Source organism: Halichoeres trimaculatus, unplaced genomic scaffold (genome assembly GCF_033239565.1).
Source record: "Halichoeres trimaculatus isolate MK-OKI-2021-1 unplaced genomic scaffold, fHalTri1.1 fHalTri1_scaffold_12, whole genome shotgun sequence".
Classification (NCBI taxonomy): domain Eukaryota; kingdom Metazoa; phylum Chordata; class Actinopteri; order Labriformes; family Labridae; genus Halichoeres; species Halichoeres trimaculatus.
In genome coordinates this window covers 6019448-6042762 of record NW_027437190.1, presented here as the reverse complement: position 1 = coordinate 6042762, position 23315 = coordinate 6019448, and the positions used below count along the sequence as shown (strand labels likewise).

The 23315-nt window shown below is 38.8% G+C and overlaps 1 long non-coding RNA gene across 2 annotated transcripts; it reads left to right on the top strand.

Moving 5' to 3' along the window:
* Window positions 1–7662: 7662 nt before the first annotated feature.
* On the top strand, window positions 7663–18890 carry LOC141800184 (uncharacterized). Of its 2 annotated transcripts, XR_012599305.1 has the most exons (4): window positions 7663–7841; window positions 9275–9361; window positions 18640–18726; window positions 18803–18890. It is a non-coding gene; the product is annotated as an uncharacterized LOC141800184 (long non-coding RNA). The 2 variants fall into 2 exon arrangements; XR_012599304.1 differs by lacking the exons at window positions 18640–18726; window positions 18803–18890 and adding an exon at window positions 9438–9525.
* Window positions 18891–23315: the final 4425 nt, after the last annotated feature.

Here is a 23315-nt window from a genome sequence, read left to right as displayed (position 1 = left end):
AAGGCTTATGCAATCTGAAGAGAGATTTTACATTTTTGACGGTTCTGGATGTTCAACCTGCAGAAAAATAAAGTGCATCATGGTGACGTTTTCAACCGTATGTCAGACGTGTTTTTATAACCTCTTATAACCCTGTTATAACCTTTACTTTGTTTCAATCAATAGAAATGGAACAAAAAAAAGGAAATGTAAACAAACAAAATATTACTTTAATTCAAAACCTATGTTTAAAATAAGATTTCCAAAAAGGATGTACATCTTTTGAACATCTGTTTGCGCAGTGGGGGGTGCTGTTGACGTCATAAATGGACGTTCAGTGGACGTCGCTAAAAGACATTGTCTGGAGTAACAGTCTGCTCCTTCAGGAGACCAAAATTAGACGTCCAAAAATGACACTGAAAGGACGTCATGGTAATACTTTACAATAAGGGTCCCTTAATTATCATTAGTTAAGGCATTATTAAGCATTAATCCTAAGTTCAGTAAGCCATATGTGTTACCTATTATTAATTAACATATCAGTTAAGCATTAATAAGCAGTTAATTAATGTCTACTGTTAAGAGTTAATTGATACATTAAAAAGCACCAAAAGTGATATCCATTGTTTTCCTTCAACATTAGTAACCTGAAATAAACCTCAATAAATGTAAAAGAGTCTCTTATAAGCTTTACTTAACTATAGTTAACGATTACTAGATGCTGTTTGGACCCTTATTGTAAAGTGTAACACATGCATCCCTTTGGTAACACCCATGCTGGTTACACTTTTATTAACAACAGACTATTTAGCGTTAATTAAGCATTAGTCAAGTATTAGTTTGTACTTAAGTCATCACATGTAAAGCATGAGTTACAAAAGCAGTTTTTAATGAGCTTAAAGACCAGCAGCACCTTATGACACAGAATTCAGATATCTATTAAACAGAATTTAAAAAAAGTGAGACTGAAACTCAAATTGAATGTATTTTTTTATTGTAAAAGGACTTCAGAGAGCCCCTCCATACCAAAAGACCTGAGTCTGCTCAGGAGAAAGTGTCTGCTTTGTCCCGTCTTGTAGAGTGTGTTTGAGTTTACAATCTCAATGGCTTTAAGGATGAGCATAGTAAACCAGTATGATGGATTTATATCATATCCATCACCATGTTAGTGAATCAATTCTCATTTTAAAGACATTTCCCATATAAGTAATGTGACATTTTAGAATGAAGAAGTGTGGCCTCTACATGTTTAAATTTTAATTTGAGTTTAAACCTAAACGCAAATATAGTTATGGAAGCTCTTCATTACAAAGTTAGAGAGGACTCCATTCCATGAGCAGGTCTGTGAGAGAGCAGCTTTTCAAGAGATCATTTCAAACCGATCATTCACTAGAGACACAAGTGTCAAACAGAGAGCCAGCAAACTAAGAAAAATGTATCCAAAAAAGGAGGCAGGAAACACTCAGGCCGACAGAAAGACCTGCAAAAGAAAAACTGCACATACCAATGCCAGTGATGGCAAAAAAATGAGAAGCAAGCTCAACCTGAAGACCTTCAAACATCAGGTCCAAGGACGAGCTGCAAACACCAACATGTCAGAAGTTGATGAACTCCAGCAAGACACAGGCAGGCTCAACATCATGTTGAACAGAGAGAGGAGCACCTGCCAGCAAGAGAAGAAAGAGAAGGCTGTACACAGCAGAGAACTGGATATGGCCAAGAGAAATCTGGTCAAAGAGAAAAACCTCAGAGAAGTGTACCAGAACAGGTGCAAAGAGCTAGAAGCACTGCTTAAAAATGCCTCAATACCAATTCCACCTCTGCAGCTGCTGAAGACCAAGAAGGCAGCTAATGGTGGGAATCACTGGATGGAGGTGGACAATGCTGAGCTGGACCTGGAGAGGTGGAGGAAACGACACCTGCGTCAGGAACTGGAGCAGATCAAAGGTGCTCACAGTCAGCTTCACGTCCTGCACCAAAATCAAATAAATGAGGCCAAGAAGGTGGTGGACAACCTTAAAAATCAAGTCCAGGTCTATGCTGACAAGGTGGCCCAGGATCAGGCTACCATGGCGTGGATGACGAAAAAACACAACGCCCTGCTGCAGAAGATGGCAGAAGAGAGACAGAGTGGCCAGAACAACATCAAAAGTGCAGAGCAGAGGATTGAGGCTCTACAGAGAGCTTCAGGAGCAGAAGAAGGCTGCTGACAAAGCTCCACAAGATCAGGCTGCTTTCACATCTTTGCGAGCCGATCACAGCGCCCTGCTATAGAAGACGACACAGGACAAGGCTACCAAGGAAGCCAAAACAACGCCCTGCGTTAAAAGATGGAAGAGAGCCAAACCTACCAGGCTCATCTCAGGCACGCTGAACAGGTGCTACAGTCGCAACAGCGAGAGCTCTAGGAGCAGAAGAGCACCAGCAAGAACAAAGCTTTTCAGGATCAGGGTGCCTTCACATCCCTAACAAAGCTGTCTACTCTGATAATCTCTTGCCCACAGTACTACAGCAGCCCCATTATTTAACAGAAACATTTGATGTCTGTTTTGATTTAAATTTAATAAATCACTCCTCATCACGCATGATGGAGTTCCGCCCTGAAGCACACACATTATAGGCACATGCGGACCATGGCTAAAAAAGTTGCTTGAGGAAATCAAATCCGCGCTTCCTATGATCATTTACCAGTGTTTACAGACGCGCTCTCCCTCTGTGTTCACTATGCTGTAATGATTCGTATACGTTAGTCGCGGAGAAAACTCATGTTTACCGTTATGCCCAGATTTAAAAGATTTAGCAGCATTAGTTGCTGTGAATGCAGCAATGCATTCACAGTATATGTTCTTCTGTGACAAAAAAATTTATTCTTCTTCTTCATTCTTCCGCCCGCTTTTTTGGACCGCTAAAACTCCAGCAAACTTCAACCGATTTTCACCGTTCAAACTTCAAAACGTGTGTTTCAGTGGGGACAAGGGGGCTATGACTTTTCAGAAACTTTTCACGAATAATTTCCGAGATATTCGACGATTTACGAAATTTTGGTCACATAGAGATGAATGGGGAATTTTCAAAATTTTCTCCCTTCAGGACATTTTCTCAGCCTGCTTAAAACCCTCCTCATTCAGTCATACATTCAGCTACAAACTCCATTCAAACTTCAAAATATTCAGCTATCTTTTGGCTTCAGTCAGTGGGTTTCAAATGTTTCCTAGCATTCATAGTTTCTTCACAATGACCCTTCAAAGGTCATGATGCATTTCAGCTCTTTGAGCCGTTTAACATTGGTGTGTATTGGACGGAATGTTTTGGCTCAGAGTGGGAGATTCAAACGACAGAGCACGGAGAGGGGGAAACAAGACCTGAGAAACTTCTGGGTAAACTGCTCTCTTAGCCACATTTTTTGAGCTATCAACACAAATAAGCCCTCAGCATGTAAGTAGTCTTGTCCTGCTTCTGACAAAGTGGTTTTTAAAGCAAAAGGATGGAGCACTTTTTCACAAAATGGCCAACTGTCATGAGAAGTTAAAAAAAATCCCCATATACCTCAATGTTAATTCCTGAGGGGTTTTCTCAGAGATCAGTAAATTTTCCCTCATCTATCTATCGCTCTCGTGGGTTTGTTTCTTGACCTTCATGCATGAAATTTAGATCAACAGCTTCCTCTGGGTCTCAGGATTCCTACGGTGTGTTCATTTTTATTCTAGCCCTCACGGTTTTGGCAAGGTGACAGGAGATTCGGACTCTTGCTTTGCCACAAAATCTTCATAACATTACTGTAACAAGGGCAAAGTTGTGCACCTGCACCTGCTGCCCTTGACGAGCTGGTCACCGTGGAAACCTTTGATCTCATGCAGCTGTTTATAGTAACTCATCAAAACATCCAGGAACAAAGACAAGCATGTGTCTGTTAATTTATCATTGATCACCAATGTAAAATCTGGCTTCAGATAAGCCTCAGCAGACAGGTTTACATGATTGAACACACACACACACACACACACACACACACACACACACACACACACACACACACACACACACACACACACACACACTCACACACACACACACACACACAGGGCAGAAAGTATCACACTTTAACAGCATTTGACTTCCATTTCCCTGAGTCAGCTCCTTATTTTCCCAGATTTTTTTCTTTAAATTTAAATTCCTTCCTTTAATTCCTAAATTGATTCAGCCATTCAAACTTTTAAATCCTATTTTAGATTACACTGATTCATGCTTCATCATCATTCTTTTTGTCAGAATTGCAAGCACCTTTACACCCTGATTTCAAAGGGAATGTGTTGGGAATCAACAGACTCCACCAGCTCTCTGATGGCAGTTGGTAAACAATGATCACCATGGCAACATCTGGCTTCAGATGGGCCTCAGCCTACAGGCTTACATGGTTAAAAAACTCACACACAGGACACACAGGAATACATTTTAACAGGGTTTAAGATAGCTGACTTACTTTTCCCCTCAGTCAGGTCATTATTTCCATCAATGTTCTTTAAAATTTGATACATTCCTTTAATTTTTGAATAGACGCAAAAATTTCAACTTTAAATTCCTTCATTCATTCCATTTATTCGACCATTTATTTCCTTTCATCCAAGAGTTCATGGCAGGCTAATTCAGCATTCTGCATTAGCATTTCAGTGCAAGCTTTCCAGGAGTTCTTAAAACAATTTTCAGACATATCCTCATTCATTCATGTTCAGCATTCTGCATTAGCAGTTGAGCGCAAGCTTTTCAAGACTTCATTCAACCATTTTAAGACAAATCTTCAGTCATTCATGTTCAGCGTTCTGCATTAGCATTTCAGTGCAAGCCTTGCATGACTTCATTCAACCATTTTCAGACACATCTTCAGTCATTCATGTTCAGCTTCTGCTTTAGCATTTCAGCGCGAGTTAATTAAGACTTCATTCAGCCATTTTCAGACATATCTTCAGTCATTCATGTTCAGCATTCTGCATTAGCAGTTCAGCGCAAGCTGCTTCAGCATTCTGCATTCACAGCGCAATTTCTTCAGAAATTGCTTTTCTAGTTTCTTCTGTCACTCTGTGTGGGTTATATTTACTTTAACCTTTATCTTGATCAGTCTGTGGATACTGCAATGATAAGTGCTGCGCTCCGGCACTCGCGTGTATTTCTCATCAGCTGATCGTTAATCCTCCTCGCGCTCATACAGGAGTTACCTTTCTGCTCTCTTTGGGACAGAAGTTTTAGTTTGTCTATCTTTCCTCTCATTATTTAAAAATCAACAGAGGAGTTTTCCTCCAGCTTTTGGTGATCAAACCTGAAACTTTCAGGCTGAAAGCCTGTCAACTTTCATATCACACTGTTACTGTGCAGGGGCGTGTCCAGACTTTCAGACAGGGGGGCTCAATGAGGGCAGGATGTGCACACTTACAGACTGTCACTATTTATCTGATTAAACTTCACTCTAAACTTTAATAACTATGAATAACTATGATTCTTCTAAATTAAATCCACAAAATCAGGTCTAAAAATGAATCTGGACTCCTTCTGAAAAGTCATGATATGAGTTTAAGATGTTATTGTTGCTCATTAAATCCACAAGGTTCTCTCTGTATGTTTTTGGATTTGTATACACTCAGAGGGCATCAGCTGTGTGAGAAACAGCCTTGTGTGATTGGCGTCATGGGCACCAACCTCAACATAGCCTCTTCCTTTATCTCTGCAGACGTGGTTTCCTCTCTCTCCATCCTCAACTGCCATGGGTCAAAGATGAGTGGTCAGGTGGGCTGTGCAGGAGGCGTGGGTGGAGGAGCAGCATCAGAAGGTATCGACAGGAGGCCCAGGAGCAGTGAAGTGAAAGTGGAGGACAGGAACGGTGCCTTCCTCCTACAGGAGCGCGCTCACTTTCACATCCCCAGCTCAGAGGGTGTGGGGGAGGACCTGCTGCTGGAAAAGTGGGCTGTGCACTCCTCCAGTTACCTGGAGGAGTGGGATCAGAGCGTAGAGCTGCTTCATTACCCTGTCTGTATACACTGACCAGCCACTTTATTAGATACACCCGGCTGGACCCCCTTTTGCCTTCAGAACTTCCTTAATCCTTGGTGGCACAGATTCAACAAGGTACTGGAAACATTCCTCAGAGAGTTTGGTCCATATTGACATGATAGCATCACACAGTTGCTGCAGATTTGTCGGCTGAACATCCATGATGAGAATCTCCCGTTCCACCACATCCCAAAGGTGCTCTATTGGATTGAGATCTGGGGACTGTGGAGGTCATTTGAGTACAGTGAACTCATTGTCATGTTGAAGAAACCAGTCTGAGATGATTCCAGCTTTATGACATGGAGCGTTATCCTGCTGGAAGTAGCCATCAGAAGATGGGTACACTGTGCTCATAACCCTCTGTGGTACGCACAGTGATGTCAGTTGGAAAAATATTTGTGTGTTTTTTTCTTTAAATAAATCAAATAAACATCATAAAAGAATAAAAAGAAGGAAGAAGAAAAAAATGTAATTGATATTTCTTGGGGTTTGTTGCCTTGAGGCAACATTGTGCCAGAATGGTCAGTAATGAAAAAAAAGAGTTATTTAAATTTCAACACATTTTCTTTTTTTCAAAAACAAATGGATAATACTTGATGGCCTGAACAGTTTATAGTGCATGCCATAAAAGTGTAAAAAAAATGTAAAAGTATCTCTTTTTAAAAGATTTCATGTCTGAATGTTACCTGTTGGTAATACTTAAAATGAGTGTGTCAGTGAGTCTTAACATATTTTATCTAGCTTTACATGAACATTTTAATAAAAGACTTCAATATGTGGTTTTCAGGAGACAGACCTGAAGACAGCTCCTGAAAGTTTAACTCTGCAGTTCCTCTTCCCTGTAGGTGCTTTTCCTGGAGGAACTGTAAAACAACCAGACGTCCTAAGCAAGCTGTAAAAATGTTGAGAAAATGGAATAATAAATGAATTATCAATGCATTTTACACCCTATCTCAGAACAGTAGTACTGTCCTTATTCTGGAGATACCTGTCACTGCACTTTCCCCCTCATCATCCTCATCCTCACAGCTACTCTCACTTTCTTTGGCTCGTTGACTTCCTCAAAACTCAATTTAACTTCATCCTCACTAACATCAGTGGAAAGTGTTAGTTCTGCCTTTTGTTTCCTTGTAGAGCCATAAAATGAATGGAGGATATGAGCCTGTGCTCTGTAAAGGCTCACAAAGTTCACTCTGCTAGACCAGAGCCAAGGTCAAGGTCAAGGTGAACTTTGTTATCCCCAGGGGGCAATTAGTTCTGCAGCCATCAGTATCACACAGACAACAAGACTACAGTAAATCCAACAAATACATTGTAATGGTCTGAACTTTTACCAAAAACTTTGATGTTACCAAAACTAACATTATTATTTGTATTATTATCATTATCATTATCATTATTATTATTATTATTAATGCTCCAAGAAAAGTAAAAGCACTTTAGGGGAAAAAAAATCACATTTTTTTTGTATTTCATGCATCAGAGGGGAACTGGTTTTGAAAGCTGCAAAGAGAGAACAGAAACAGAAAGAGGTTTTGAAAGTTTAGAAAGAGGTTTACAACATGTATGGGTTGTGGCTTCTGAATTAAAATAAAGAAGTCCTGTGTAAATCAACAAAAAGGATACCATTGGAGCCTGGGATTTCATTCTGTTCTCCATCAGAGGCAAGAACAGCTACATGATGATTTCATTCAGAATTTGCTTTTAGAGCTTCGTTTTTTTAAAGATATATCCATCAGAGCCAAATAACTAAAGAAGATGGAAGTTAATTTTTATTTTTTTCATCAGCTGAGATAAACAAAGATCTACCAACATGGAAAAAGGTAAAGTTACATATTCTGAACTTTCTCACAAATAGATGTTTGGTTGTTTTTCATATGTGGGTTCAGAGGAACTCAGCTCATTTTTATTCATAAAGCACCTTTCATACATTTAAACAGCCTAAAGTTTTAACAAAAGAACAAATAGCAACAGAATGAGAGAAGAATTCTATAAATTACTTAAAAGTAATGTCAGAGCAATAAAAAGACAATCAATGACCTAATTAATACTATAAAAATTAAAACAAAAGAATGATGAAAACACTGAAGTAAATCAAAATTAGATTAAAAATAATTTGAATGTATTAAGATAAAATAATTTAAAAGACATAAAATGAGATTTTCAAATTAATAAAGATAATAACAAAAAATAGTGTTAAAAAGTTGTGATAAAAGTTATGGTGCCAGCAATGCAGTCCTCATGAAACATGAGCTCCCTCTTCTGTCTTTGCTGATTTATACTTTAAGGTGACTTTATACACACTGTCAGATTTGTAATTAAAGGCCTGTGTTGCTAGTTTTCAGCCTGTTTCATGACCAGACAAAATCTCCCCCAGAGTGGCTTGAGTTCAAGTGTCAGCAGCATATCAGATAAACCTCAGCTGAATTATTATCTAACTCACTTTCTTTAGACCAGTGTTGAACTGTTTGAAAATAGGAACATAAAAAACATTTGGTCAGAGTCGGACAACAAGACTTGTAGAGGTTTTTTATTTGGTTCTTTCAGGAGGAACAAAAATACTTTATTTATTATTTTTTTATTTTTAAGTATCGATAAATTTACTTAAATATGGAAGTGTGATACTGTTATAAGCGTGCTGATCATCAGACGACTATCAGAGGTCGAACTCTGAAGAGATCATGGTCACGTGTTTTGGTTGCGCGGATCTTTGCGACTGCGCATGAGGTGAGGAACTTCCGGCCTCTTAGAGGATAAGCAAGGCACGACATGGATAAAAACAACAATATTAACAGAACTTTTCTGGTGAGATTAAATAAATATGAGGCTGCAATAAGGACAGGTGTATAATAATTTTGTGACTCGTGTGTAGTTTGGGAAGTTTGTATCTGACTTGTGTGATCCATGCACGTTATCAGTTTTAGCATTGTTAGCTAACAGGTTTACTGATTTTGGGCAGTAACTATCAAAGTGGTTTAGTTCAACTTGATTTATTTACCTTTTGTATTTTCTTTTTTAGTGACATTTCTTTTTCTTATGAACTATGAATGTGTGTAAAATGCTGAAGTACGCCATTACTTATTGGCACTGACTTGTGCCTACTTATGGTAGGCCTCCATCTTTATTACGAGCATTAGCACTGCTAGCTTGATGTCAATATAATGTTATTCAAAGCAGTTTGTCTTTAAAGTGGTACAATGAGATAGTGAAATAAGCTTGATTTCACTTCAGTTATGTATTTTTGATGATACTGCAGATTCCAACCATGTGTACCGACAATGCCGAAGGATATCCTGGTATCATTGTTTACGATGACCAAACATTCCCCCTACTTCCTCCTCAAGTAAGAGTTATACCATTTTCTGATGAATTGATTACCCAAATGTGCTGAAATTCATGTTCTGACATCATTTCTGCAGATTTCAACCATGTGTACCGACAATGCCAAAGGTTATCCTGGTATCATTGTTTACGATGACCAAACATTCCTCCTTCTTTCTCCTCAAGTAAGAGTTTTAGCCTTAGGTGATGAATTAATTACCCAAATGTACTAAGTTTAGTTAAGTGTGTCCTGAGATGATTTCTGCAAGCTCTCATGTTGTTTTCTTCTTCTTGAATTATCAGAGTGCTGGAGAGAACAACTCCAGGTCTGACAGGTAACATTTCAGTATCACACACAAGTGGGTTTACAGAAGAAAACTGGTAACATACTTAAAACGTGCACTGCTTTAGTGCAGAGACTCACAGTCAATACTGGTTAGCTACTACATTTTAATCCTTATGGTTTTCATGTCTACAATTTAATCCAAATAAAATACTGGTCAAAACTTTCAGAACTCCAGTATTTCCTAAGCTTTTGATTGATATTTTAGCATTTCAAGTCCATGAATAGCTTGAAATGTTACAAAAGTAAGTGGTGAACTGTTAGAAGTTCAGAATAAAGGTAAAGGTACCAACATCTGAAAAAAAGTACTTTTTCCTTCATTTCCTCTGTTCTAAGTGTTGTTGAATACTTAAAATCCTAAATTTGATGATGGAGTAACTCCACTCCATTTTATTTTCTGTTTCCCCACAGCACTGAGGAAGAAGAGGAGGAGGAAGAGGAAAAAGAGGAAGACAAAGAGAAGGAATAGTGGGAGGAAGAGGAAAAACACACATCATATGTTAAGCGATGACTCCGCTTTGCCTACAGATGTCCAGCAGAATGTCCAGAGTTTACCTTACTTCTCCTAATAAAAGCAGAGTTGGAGTTGGTCTTACTTTGCATCTTATTACTTTGATAAGTCAGGAGAGTAGTTGGGGCTGAAAAGCAAACAAAAATAAAATAAACAAATAGATTAAAAAAGGCCCATCGAACAAGTAAAACATGAGTCAGGGGTTCGAATAAAACAACTTCTACAAGCATGTCTTGATAAGAAACTGTTAACTGAACTGCTCAGGTCCCAACAGCCACCAGGGGCCCCCCAAGAGCGATTATAGAGTAAAAATAAAATTACATTTTTTTAGTTTTAATTTTTGGCCTGAATGAGTGATGATTTCTATACAATGAAAGATATAATATTGTAAAAAAAAAACATGATTTCATATTATCAGAGTGCTGCTGCTGAAGGAGGCCTTTCAAAGTTTTACTGATGTATGGTATGCTAATAGCCAGCTTACTAATGCAATTTCCAAAGTACTTTAGAATCAAACTAGCACCAAGTGCTCTATATCATTTTTGGTAGATTTAGAGATATGCAACATGTTGAATGGATTGAAAATGAATCTCTTGTGTGAGACTATTATACTTGTTTGTGTGTTCAGTGATGAAAGTTGAAATTTTGCATGACAACCAAAGTTTAATCGTTTTATGCTAACTGCTAGCACATCAATGTAGTTTCCCTTTGTACGTTAGCATGGGGCTAGGTTTTTATATCAGAACTCTTAATGTACCAAAAACAGTACTAAACCTACTGGTAGATGTCTGACATTTTGAATGTATGGACCAGGAATCTCTCGTCAGGGAGTTATGTATCTCTTATATCCTCTTTTTTACCTTATGCTTTTATAAAAGTGCAAACACATGAAGTGAGAGCTATAAACACATGATTAAACTTACTTTAAAGTTTTTTTTAACCCAAAGCTCTTCTATCTCAGGCTAGCTAGTGTTAGCAAATGACCTTCAAAGCCCCAAAGAAATAAAGACACGTACATTTTTAACACCTTTATACAACTTGCTACATGGTGTTGTACTAGATACCTGGACGATTCTCTGTACAAAAACACTTTAGGCAACTCCAGCAAACACCTTTTTTTATTCAATCTCTGCCATCAAAACACCGTCTACTGTAACTTTCTTTCTGTAACTGGAAATGCCCAGCCACTTCAAGCCAATGCAAAAGTGATCTTTAAGCAAATAAAGTACATTTAACTATTACAGTTTAAGCTTTACTTGTCTGTTAATATGAACAGATTTTTTCTAGACTGAAAAAGGCCCGGTAAAAAAAAAAAGTTATAAGACAGTTTTGAGGAGAGAATTGGCCGAGTTGGTCTTTGCAAAAAAGTCCCAGAAAATGGATTTTGCATGACCTCCAGGGGGTCATATGACAAATTCAAACACTGGTATTGGTTCATTAAAGGGCTGTGAGGAATCTCTGGGTGATCTTGAAAAAGTCTCTCTTCTAGATATATGCCTGATCACAATCCACACTTTAACCTCTTACTGCCAGAATTTGTTTGAAATAACTGTAAAAAAAAATGTTTTTTTTTTTTTTTGCATCCTTATAGCTCGTAAAAATTGAGGGGAGATTTCTGATTGGAATACAGCACATACAATAGTTATATAAACATCGGGACAAGGTGCAATTGATACGATTCTTGGTATGTGTCAAACATGACTCAACAGGCATTAGTGAGATACAAATGTCCTCTCCACTGCATCAAGACCTGACAGGGTATGTCCCAAATGCGACAACAGGCATTAAGGGGTGGAAATACGATTATAAGCACCAATAAGACAGGTTATTTTAAAAATGGGTTGGGCTGGATCAGATTGAGATTGAGTCTCTTTAACAACACCACAACAGCTGATGAAGTTAAGTAGTGAGAAGAGAGATCCGTGTTTTTCTCTGCTGATTTCTGTGATTAATTTTGTAGTGATGGTGGACACTGGAGCCTAACTGTCTGACAGAAAAAGGACAGAAGAGCAGAAGAAAGACAAACAGGAGAGAGATAAAGCACAAGCTAAAGGCTAACACAGGAGCTAAGATGTTTGTGCTAATTTCATTCCAAACCACAGTCAGCAGTTATTCTGCAGTGGTCTGTTCAAACTTGAGAGTCTATCAATAAAATGAAGGGTGAGGTTACGTTAGCTCTGATTGGTAGATGACTGGCAGGACATAACCAGGATTCACTAACGTTACACATTACAGACATGTCTTAGATCACCGGCCTGTCAGCTGCACTTAATATAAACAGCTACTAAACTTCATACAAACTGACAGTGTTTACTTGTTGTCGCGTTACCCTACAGATACATCGGAGCACAAGGCTGCCGATAGCGCAACATGTAGCCGCTGCTACAATGTTTGCTTGATGTCACATTTCAAACGGTAGCACTACCTAACTGTAGGCCTATTAATAAATACTTTACTTTGATGTGTTGTATCTAGTAAAAAGTTGTCTTGAACAAAGATAATTTGTTTCAAACCAATATAAATTTAATTTAAAAACAAACACACGCCTAGCTAAAAGTAATTTACGACAGTGAGCGTGAGACTTTGGGCCAGAAGGTGGCGAGGCAGTGCAATTAAAACAGATCCTCTTCACAGCATCTTTAAGGTCTTTTCTCTTTTTTAAAAGTATTTCATGACAACTAGGATGTATTGTGTAAGTGTAAAAGGACAATAATTGCCTCAAGGCAAAAGGTACAATAGAGGAACAAACAGACAGACGTGGTCAGCAACAAAACTCAGGTAGGCTGTGGACTCATAACAAACGTTATCTCAAGACACTTGGCAAAAACATTTACAGGTCGAGACCCGTAAATGTTAATTAAATATTATGTTGAGTTCATCAAAGGTGAAGGTGATGGGTACATCGTAACAGACACTAGTTTAAAACAGATATGGTTAAATAAATACTGTTCACTGAACTAATAGTTGAAAAGATAAAATAGTGTTTAAACACAATGGTTAAAAAAGCACCATAGAACTTCATTTTTATTTCATGAAGGTACTTGTTCATGGCATGAGACCAGTAACGTGTGGTGAGGTCCATGACGGGGAGGCAGGCAGCCAGCTGAAGTTGAAATTTCTATATGTGTGTGTTATATATACGGTGCACTGCTCACATATGCTAATACAAACTGTTACTGGCCAGCCCTGCCCCTTTAATGCGGTGACAGTCTGTGCTGTGTGCGTGTGTGTGTGTGTGTGTGTGTGTGTGTGTGTGTGTGACATAGCAGAAGGAGAGACGGTCTGAGTGCATGCATGGTGTGTGTGGGACGGGACTACATTATTTTGGTCTTTGTTTCCTCAATAAATGTGCGGTTGTGCACAAGGTGCACCTTTTTTTCCTCCTCTTTAGTCTTTTCTCTCACTTTGGCCCTGACTCCTCGACACCGGTTACCAGCAACGAGCCAAGTAAATAAATGTTAATCAGCTTTCCCATCTACGGTTCGGAGACAGACTGAAGTCCCGGAGTTAACATGACGAAATGCCAATCAAAACCCGAAACATACATTCACCTGCACTTCTACAGGATTTACATCACAGGAGAAAGAGCAAAATACGAACAAAACTAACCCGTATCTCAACAACACAAGAGCACAGGCCAGGCACCTCCGGTATACTCTATCAAACGTCTGCACTAACAAACTATCCCGAGACCTCAAAGAGGGTGCGTTACTACAACCTGCGGAGGCAGAGAAGAACTGTGGGTGCTTCCCAATGTGCCAAAATGCAGTCTCCTATCTCCTCTCTCCTCCGCGACACCGGAAGTACTTTGTGAGCAGCCATATTGGAGGACATTCCAAAGCGCCAAATGTGCTCGGAGGAGAGAGGAGAGAGGAGAGAGGAGACTGAGCTGGAGGAGGCATAATCGAGGAAACACAAGTGCAGGCTTCGCGGAAGTCTTTTCACTGACAGACACGCCCCCTTGTGACGTATCAGAGCCGGCCACAAAGCGTCAGCTGTCCACATGTGTGAAACGTGAGCACCATGGAGCAAGATACGCTGTTTAAGTGTAAAGCCGGGCTCGCACTTCAGCATTCTCGCCCGATTTAACCCAGATTCGGTCCTCCCCACAATCAGGGAAGAAATCTGGTCGGAGACTAAAATCAGCCCCGACGTTCGGCGAAGATTATCTTCTAGTGTGAGCTGTTGACAGATGACTCTTTAGCCCCACGATCGTCTCACAGACTCGTCGGAGCCGCCCCGATAATTTTCAAACATGTTTGATATTTACCTGGATGATTACAACATTCATTCTCACCGAGGATGAAAACAGACAATTAGAAAGAGCCCCAGAGACCGGACAGCTGACAACAAGGCTTAAAGTGAAACTGAAAGGCTTCGGGTCAGCTGACTGCGCGCTCCACTGGCTCACTCCAGCCAGTTCAATAATGCCTTTAAAAATAACACATAACCACGCAATTGTCATACAGTAGCAAACTGTTGTTTTATCAGTGATGGGTGTGAGATCATGCAATTTTTGGCTGATACAGCAACAGTTTCACCTCTGTCCCTCTGCGTGCGCGTAATGGATGAAAGGCACCGCTGCAGACAGCTCCTCTTCTCTCTCCTCCTGTCCCACCAGTGCGCTAAGCAGTGCTTATAGCAGAATAAATACATTATTTATGAACACAAAGTGGCCCCAACATAAGAATTAAAAACTATCACTCTGGGCCTGGGAAAACGTGACATTTTTCTCTTTCATTCATGAACATATTCATGAATGAAACTGATCTAAAAGTGAATATGAATTTTCCGTGGTCGAGCGCCCTGTTGTTTACATTATTTTCCTTAATTTAGTTTCTCCCGTGCGTTCAGACCGGTTTATCAAGCTGTGACGCCGCCATCACTCCAAGACTGACGTCATGTGACGCTCCGGAGGAGAGGACATCTCAATGCTCATAAAATGAACCTCCTCGTCTCCTCTCTCCTCTCTTCGTTTCCTCGTGTCTCTGGCATGCATCTCTGGTGGGCGGGACTAAGACGCAAGTGGAGGAGGCGAGTGGAGGAGGCGTGGATGGAACTTTGGAGCTTTGAGAAGCACCCTGTGCCTCATCGATGCCCACGTTAATCAGCGTGAGACCTTAGTACGCATGCGTGAACCTGCAAAATGTTGTGATTTCAAGTAAACGGTCTCTCTCTTTCTTGGAGTCTCTGCCTCCGACGCAAATTACAAGCATGAAGCCAGCGCGAAACGCTGTCCGTCCCCTCTGTTAGCCTCCCTCTTATTGACAAATCAGCAATTTCCTTTATTTATTTTTTAAGTATGACAAATTGTAGACGAACAACTGAAAAAAAAAAATTATAAAAAGAATATATACATTTTTTTCTTGTTAGCCTAGGGGAGGCACTGCCTCCCCTGACCGCACACCGCTGCATGAGACACATCTGGTGATTTTGTCCTTTCCTTTAGTAATGTATGTGATAAAAATGTAAAAATCTTGAGACAGGATGGTTGTAGGTTATACTTCAGTACCATTGTACTTTGCAGTACATAAAGTGTTTTCTATCTATTGTGGTCCTGTGGAGAAGAAGACAGTAAGTGATGAGGTAATGTACAGATCCTGATTTGATAACGCTCCTAACCTGTATTTCTGCCTTGTAGTTCCTGTGAGAATAAATATGTTGCACCCAAAATGAGTTGGCCCATTATTTTTTGTAGCATAACACCTGCATGAGAAGAGGATGGGTGTTTTGTTTTTGTTACGGTTTTTTGGTTGCAAACTTGCTGTAGTCAGGAACCTAACTAAGTCAAACGGACAGATAAGGGTCTTGTCGAGGTCAGAGTATATTGTTTTATTGTCAGACAACTAAAGAACTATAATTAAACTCAACCAACAGCCTCAATAATCTTTCTTAAGGTAGACTGTCAAAAACTTTTTGAACTATTTTGAAGTGACATCTGATTTTATTCTTAAACACTGATTTGAGTTATATCTCACTCAAGTAAGGTAAACATGTTAAGCAAGTTAGATTAAAGACTTGTTAAGAAAATACACACACACACACACACACACACACACACACACACACACACACACACATATATATATATATATATATATATATATATATATATATATATATATATATATACATAAAATGCATCATGCATCATACAGGGATCATACGACATGGATCATACAAGCTGTTCGCTTCTTGCGCTCTTACGTGAAGTAAACCATGCTGAAGCCCACTTCTTCAGGTGTGCCAAAGGACAGAAGTTAATTGTTCTTTAGCAAGACAAACTTGCTGTCACACAAACAAACTGGGCTTTAGGGTTGAAGCTGCTGGTCTGAGAGAAACACTGTGTGAGATCATTTTTTGAAATGTCAAGTGTCCAGGGAATTATGTTTATTGTAATGATTGTTGTTATTATTATTATTATTATTATTATTATTATTATTATTATTATTATTATTATTATGAGTAGTAGTAGTTGATATGTAAACGTTTTGTGCCTGCATGAGAAGACCATGGGTGGTTTGGTTTTGCTATGGAGTTTGGTTGCAAACTTGCTGAGTACCTGGGTACGATAAAAGCCAGGGTGCTCATTGAGTCAGACATACAGACAAGGGTCTTGTCGAGGTCGGAGTCTATTGCTTAACAGTCAGACATCTGACTAACTCTAAATAATCTCAACCAACAACCTCAATAATCTTTCTTAAGGTGGACTGTCAAAAGCTTGGAAGTTAAAATGGAACTTTTTCCAGCTGAGATGAACAAACAAAGATCTACCAACATTAAAAAAGGTAAAGTTACATTTTATGAACTTTCCAATGGATAAATGTTTAATTGTTTTTGTTTTTTTTGGGTTCAGAGGAACTCAGCTCCTCTTTATTCATAAAGCACTTTTCACACATTTTAACATGCAGCCTAAAGTTATTATTAGCAATAGCAACAAAAGTGGAGAATTTTATAAATAACTTAACAGTAATATCAAAGCAGTTAAAAGTCAATCTATGATCTAATTAATAATAATGAAATAAAAATATTAAAATAAAATTATAATAAAGGTTAATCAAATTTAATCAAAAATTATTTAAGATAAAAATAATTCAAAGATCTAAAATAAGATGAGATTTTAACACCCCCCCCCCCCCCAAAAAAAAAAATATTAGATAAATAAATAAATAAATAAATAAATAATAACAACAACAACAATAATAATAATAACCAAAAAATGGTGTTAAAAAGTTGTGATACGTTATGGTAGCAACAATGCAGTCTATGGCTTAAAAGAAATTATTCCAAATTTAAATCAAAATCAAGAAGGCAGCTTTTTAATTTGCCTAAAAAAACAGACAGTTCAAAAAATTTAAAGTTTGTACGTTTCTGAGAGAACCTTTCTATTTGTGTCAATTTTGGCGTCCTTGTGGAACATGAGCTCCCTCTTCTGTCTTTGCTGGTTTATACTTAAAAGTGACTTTATACACACTGTCAGATTTGTAATAAAAGGCCTTGTTTGCTGTTACAGCTCATTAAAAAGCATTTCTGTTGCTTGTTTTAAGCCTGTTTCATGATCAGACAAAACCACCCCCCAGAGTGGCTTTTATCCAAGTGTCATCAGCGTATCAGATAAACCCAAGTTGAATTATCTTCCAACTCACTTTCTTTAGACCAGTGCTCAACCATAATAGGAATAGAAAAAAAAAATTGGTCAGAGTCGGACAACAAGACTTATAGAGGTTTCTATTTGGTTCTTTCAGGAGGAACAAAAATACTTTATTTCTTGATTTTTCATTTTTAGGTAACTATAAATTCTCTCAAATACGGAAGTGTGATACTGTTATAAGCTTGCTGATCGTCAGACAACTATCAGAGATTGAACTCGGAAGAGATCATGGTCAGGTGTTTTGGTTACGTGGAATTCTGCGACTGAGCTTCCGGCCTCTTCAAGGATAAGCAAGTCATAACATGGATAAAAACAATAACATTAACAGAACTTTTCTGGTGAGATTAAATAAATGTGAGGCTGCAGTAAGGACAGGTGTATGATAATTTTGTGCCGAGGGAACATGTGTAGTTTGGGAAGTTTGTATCTGACTTGTGTGGTCCATGCACGTTATCAGTTTTAGCATTGTTAGCTAACAGGTTTACTGATTTTGCGCAGTAACTATCAAAGTGGTTTAGTTCAACTTGATTAATTTACCTTTTGTGTTTTCTTTTTTAGTGACATTTCTTTTTCTTATGAACTATGAATGTGTGTAAAATGCTGAAGTACGCCATTACTTATTGGCACTGACTTGTGCCTACTTATGGTAGGCCTCCATCTTTATTACGAGCATTAGCACTGCTAGCTTGATGTCAATATAATGTTATTCAAAGCAGTTTGTCTTTAAAGTGGTACAATGAGATAGTGAAATAAGCTTGATTGCACTTCAGTTATGTATTTTTGATGATACTGCAGATTCCAACCATGTGTACCGACAATGCCGAAGGATATCCTGGTATCATTGTTTACGATGACCAAACATTCCCCCTACTTCCTCCTCAAGTAAGGTTGATACCATTTTCTGATGAATTGATTACCCAAATGTGCTGAAATTCATGTTCTGACATCATTTCTGCAGATTCCAACCATGTGTACCGACAATGCCAAAGGACATCCTGGTATCATTGTTTACGATGACCAAACATTCCTCCTTCTTTCTCCTCAAGTAAGACTTTTAGCGTTAGGTGATGAATTAATTATCCAAATGTACTAAGTTTAGTTAAGTGTGTCCTGAGATGATTTCTGCAGGCTCTCGTGTTGTTTTCTTCTTCTTGAATTATCAGGATGCTGGAGAGAACAACTCCAGGTCTGACAGGTAACATTTCAGTATCACACACAAGTGGGTTTACAGAAGAAAACTGGTAACATACTTAAAACGTGCACTGCTTTAGTGCAGAGACTCACAGTCAATACTGGTTAGCTACTACATTTTAATCCTTATGGTTTTCATGTCTACAATTTAATCCAAATAAAATACTGGTCAAAACTTTCAGAACTCCAGTATTTCCTAAGCTTTTGATTGATATTTTAGCATTTCAAGTCCATGAATAGCTTGAAATGTTACAAAAGTAAGTGGTGAACTGTTAGAAGTTCAGAATAAAGGTAAAGGTACCAACATCTGAAAAAAAGTACATTTTCCTTTATTTGCTCTGTCGTAAGTGTTGTTGAATACCTCAAATCCTAAGTTTGATAATGGAATGACTCCACTCCATTTTATTTTCTGTTTCCCCACAGCACTGAGGAAGAAGAGGAGGAGGAAGAGGAAAAAGAGGAAGACAAAGAGAAGGAATAGTGGGAGGAAGAGGAAAAACACACATCATATGTTAAGCGATGACTCCGCTTTGCCTACAGATGTCCAGCAGAATGTCCAGAGTTTACCTTACTTCTCCTAATAAAAGCTGAGTTGGAGTTGGTCTTACTTTGCATCTTATTACTTTGATAAGTCAGGAGAGTAGTTGGGGCTGAAAAGCAAACAAAAATAAAATAAACAAATAGATTAAAAAAGGCCCATCGAACAAGTAAAACATGAGTCAGGGGTTCGAATAAAACAACTTCTACAAGCATGTCTTGATAAGAAACTGTTAACTGAACTGCTCAGGTCCCAACAGCCACCAGGGGCCCCCCAAGAGCGATTATAGAGTAAAAATAAAATTACATTTTTTTAGTTTTAATTTTTGGCCTGAATGAGTGATGATTTCTATACAATGAAAGATATAATATTGTAAAAAAAAAACATGATTTCATATTATCAGAGTGCTGCTGCTGAAGGAGGCCTTTCAAAGTTTTACTGATGTATGGTATGCTAATAGCCAGCTTACTAATGCAATTTCCAAAGTACTTTAGAATCAAACTAGCACCAAGTGCTCTATATCATTTTTGGTAGATTTAGAGATATGCAACATGTGGAATGGATTGAAAATGAATCTCTTGTGTGAGACTATTATACTTGTTTGTGTGTTCAGTGATGAAAGTTGAAATTTTGCATGAAAACCAAAGTTTAATCGTTGTATGCTAACTGCTAGCACATCAATGTAGTTTCCCTTTGTACGTTAGCATGGGGCTAGGTTTTTATATCAGAGCTCTTAATGTACCAAAAACAGTACTAAACCTACTGGTAGATGTCTGACATTTTGAATGTATGGACCAGGAATCTCTCGTCAGGGAGTTATGTATCTCTTATATCCTCTTTTTTACCTTGTGCTTTTATAAAAGTGCAAACACATGAAGTGAGAGCTATAAACACATGATTAAACACCGTCTACTGTAACTTTCTTTCTGTAACTGGAAATGCCCAGCCACTTCAAGCCAATGCAAAAGTGATCTTTAAGCAAATAAAGTACATTTAACTATTACAGTTTAAGCTTTACTTGTCTGTTAATATGAACAGATTTTTTCTAGACTGAAAAAGGCCCGGTAAAAAAAAAAAGTTATAAGACAGTTTTGAGGAGAGAATTGGCCGAGTTGGTCTTTGCAAAAAAGTCCCAGAAAATGGATTTTGCATGACCTCCAGGGGGTCATATGACAAATTCAAACACTGGTATTGGTTCATTAAAGGGCTGTGAGGAATCTCTGGGTGATCTTGAAAAAGTCTCTCTTCTAGATATATGCCTGATCACAATCCACACTTTAACCTCTTACTGCCAGAATTTGTTTGAAATAACTGTAAAAAAAAATGTTTTTTTTTTTTTTTGCATCCTTATAGCTCGTAAAAATTGAGGGGAGATTTCTGATTGGAATACAGCACATACAATAGTTATATAAACATCGGGACAAGGTGCAATTGATACGATTCTTGGTATGTGTCAAACATGACTCAACAGGCATTAGTGAGATACAAATGTCCTCTCCACTGCATCAAGACCTGACAGGGTATGTCCCAAATGCGACAACAGGCATTAAGGGGTGGAAATACGATTATAAGCACCAATAAGACAGGTTATTTTAAAAATGGGTTGGGCTGGATCAGATTGAGATTGAGTCTCTTTAACAACACCACAACAGCTGATGAAGTTAAGTAGTGAGAAGAGAGATCCGTGTTTTTCTCTGCTGATTTCTGTGATTAATTTTGTAGTGATGGTGGACACTGGAGCCTAACTGTCTGACAGAAAAAGGACAGAAGAGCAGAAGAAAGACAAACAGGAGAGAGATAAAGCACAAGCTAAAGGCTAACACAGGAGCTAAGATGTTTGTGCTAATTTCATTCCAAACCACAGTCAGCAGTTATTCTGCAGTGGTCTGTTCAAACTTGAGAGTCTATCAATAAAATGAAGGGTGAGGTTACGTTAGCTCTGATTGGTAGATGACTGGCAGGACATAACCAGGATTCACTAACGTTACACATTACAGACATGTCTTAGATCACCGGCCTGTCAGCTGCACTTAATATAAACAGCTACTAAACTTCATACAAACTGACAGTGTTTACTTGTTGTCGCGTTACCCTACAGATACATCGGAGCACAAGGCTGCCGATAGCGCAACATGTAGCCGCTGCTACAATGTTTGCTTGATGTCACATTTCAAACGGTAGCACTACCTAACTGTAGGCCTATTAATAAATACTTTACTTTGATGTGTTGTATCTAGTAAAAAGTTGTCTTGAACAAAGATAATTTGTTTCAAACCAATATAAATTTAATTTAAAAACAAACACACGCCTAGCTAAAAGTAATTTACGACAGTGAGCGTGAGACTTTGGGCCAGAAGGTGGCGAGGCAGTGCAATTAAAACAGATCCTCTTCACAGCATCTTTAAGGTCTTTTCTCTTTTTTAAAAGTATTTCATGACAACTAGGATGTATTGTGTAAGTGTAAAAGGACAATAATTGCCTCAAGGCAAAAGGTACAATAGAGGAACAAACAGACAGACGTGGTCAGCAACAAAACTCAGGTAGGCTGTGGACTCATAACAAACGTTATCTCAAGACACTTGGCAAAAACATTTACAGGTCGAGACCCGTAAATGTTAATTAAATATTATGTTGAGTTCATCAAAGGTGAAGGTGATGGGTACATCGTAACAGACACTAGTTTAAAACAGATATGGTTAAATAAATACTGTTCACTGAACTAATAGTTGAAAAGATAAAATAGTGTTTAAACACAATGGTTAAAAAAGCACCATAGAACTTCATTTTTATTTCATGAAGGTACTTGTTCATGGCATGAGACCAGTAACGTGTGGTGAGGTCCATGACGGGGAGGCAGGCAGCCAGCTGAAGTTGAAATTTCTATATGTGTGTGTTATATATACGGTGCACTGCTCACATATGCTAATACAAACTGTTACTGGCCAGCCCTGCCCCTTTAATGCGGTGACAGTCTGTGCTGTGTGCGTGTGTGTGTGTGTGTGTGTGTGTGTGTGTGTGTGACATAGCAGAAGGAGAGACGGTCTGAGTGCATGCATGGTGTGTGTGGGACGGGACTACATTATTTTGGTCTTTGTTTCCTCAATAAATGTGCGGTTGTGCACAAGGTGCACCTTTTTTTCCTCCTCTTTAGTCTTTTCTCTCACTTTGGCCCTGACTCCTCGACACCGGTTACCAGCAACGAGCCAAGTAAATAAATGTTAATCAGCTTTCCCATCTACGGTTCGGAGACAGACTGAAGTCCCGGAGTTAACATGACGAAATGCCAATCAAAACCCGAAACATACATTCACCTGCACTTCTACAGGATTTACATCACAGGAGAAAGAGCAAAATACGAACAAAACTAACCCGTATCTCAACAACACAAGAGCACAGGCCAGGCACCTCCGGTATACTCTATCAAACGTCTGCACTAACAAACTATCCCGAGACCTCAAAGAGGGTGCGTTACTACAACCTGCGGAGGCAGAGAAGAACTGTGGGTGCTTCCCAATGTGCCAAAATGCAGTCTCCTATCTCCTCTCTCCTCCGCGACACCGGAAGTACTTTGTGAGCAGCCATATTGGAGGACATTCCAAAGCGCCAAATGTGCTCGGAGGAGAGAGGAGAGAGGAGAGAGGAGACTGAGCTGGAGGAGGCATAATCGAGGAAACACAAGTGCAGGCTTCGCGGAAGTCTTTTCACTGACAGACACGCCCCCTTGTGACGTATCAGAGCCGGC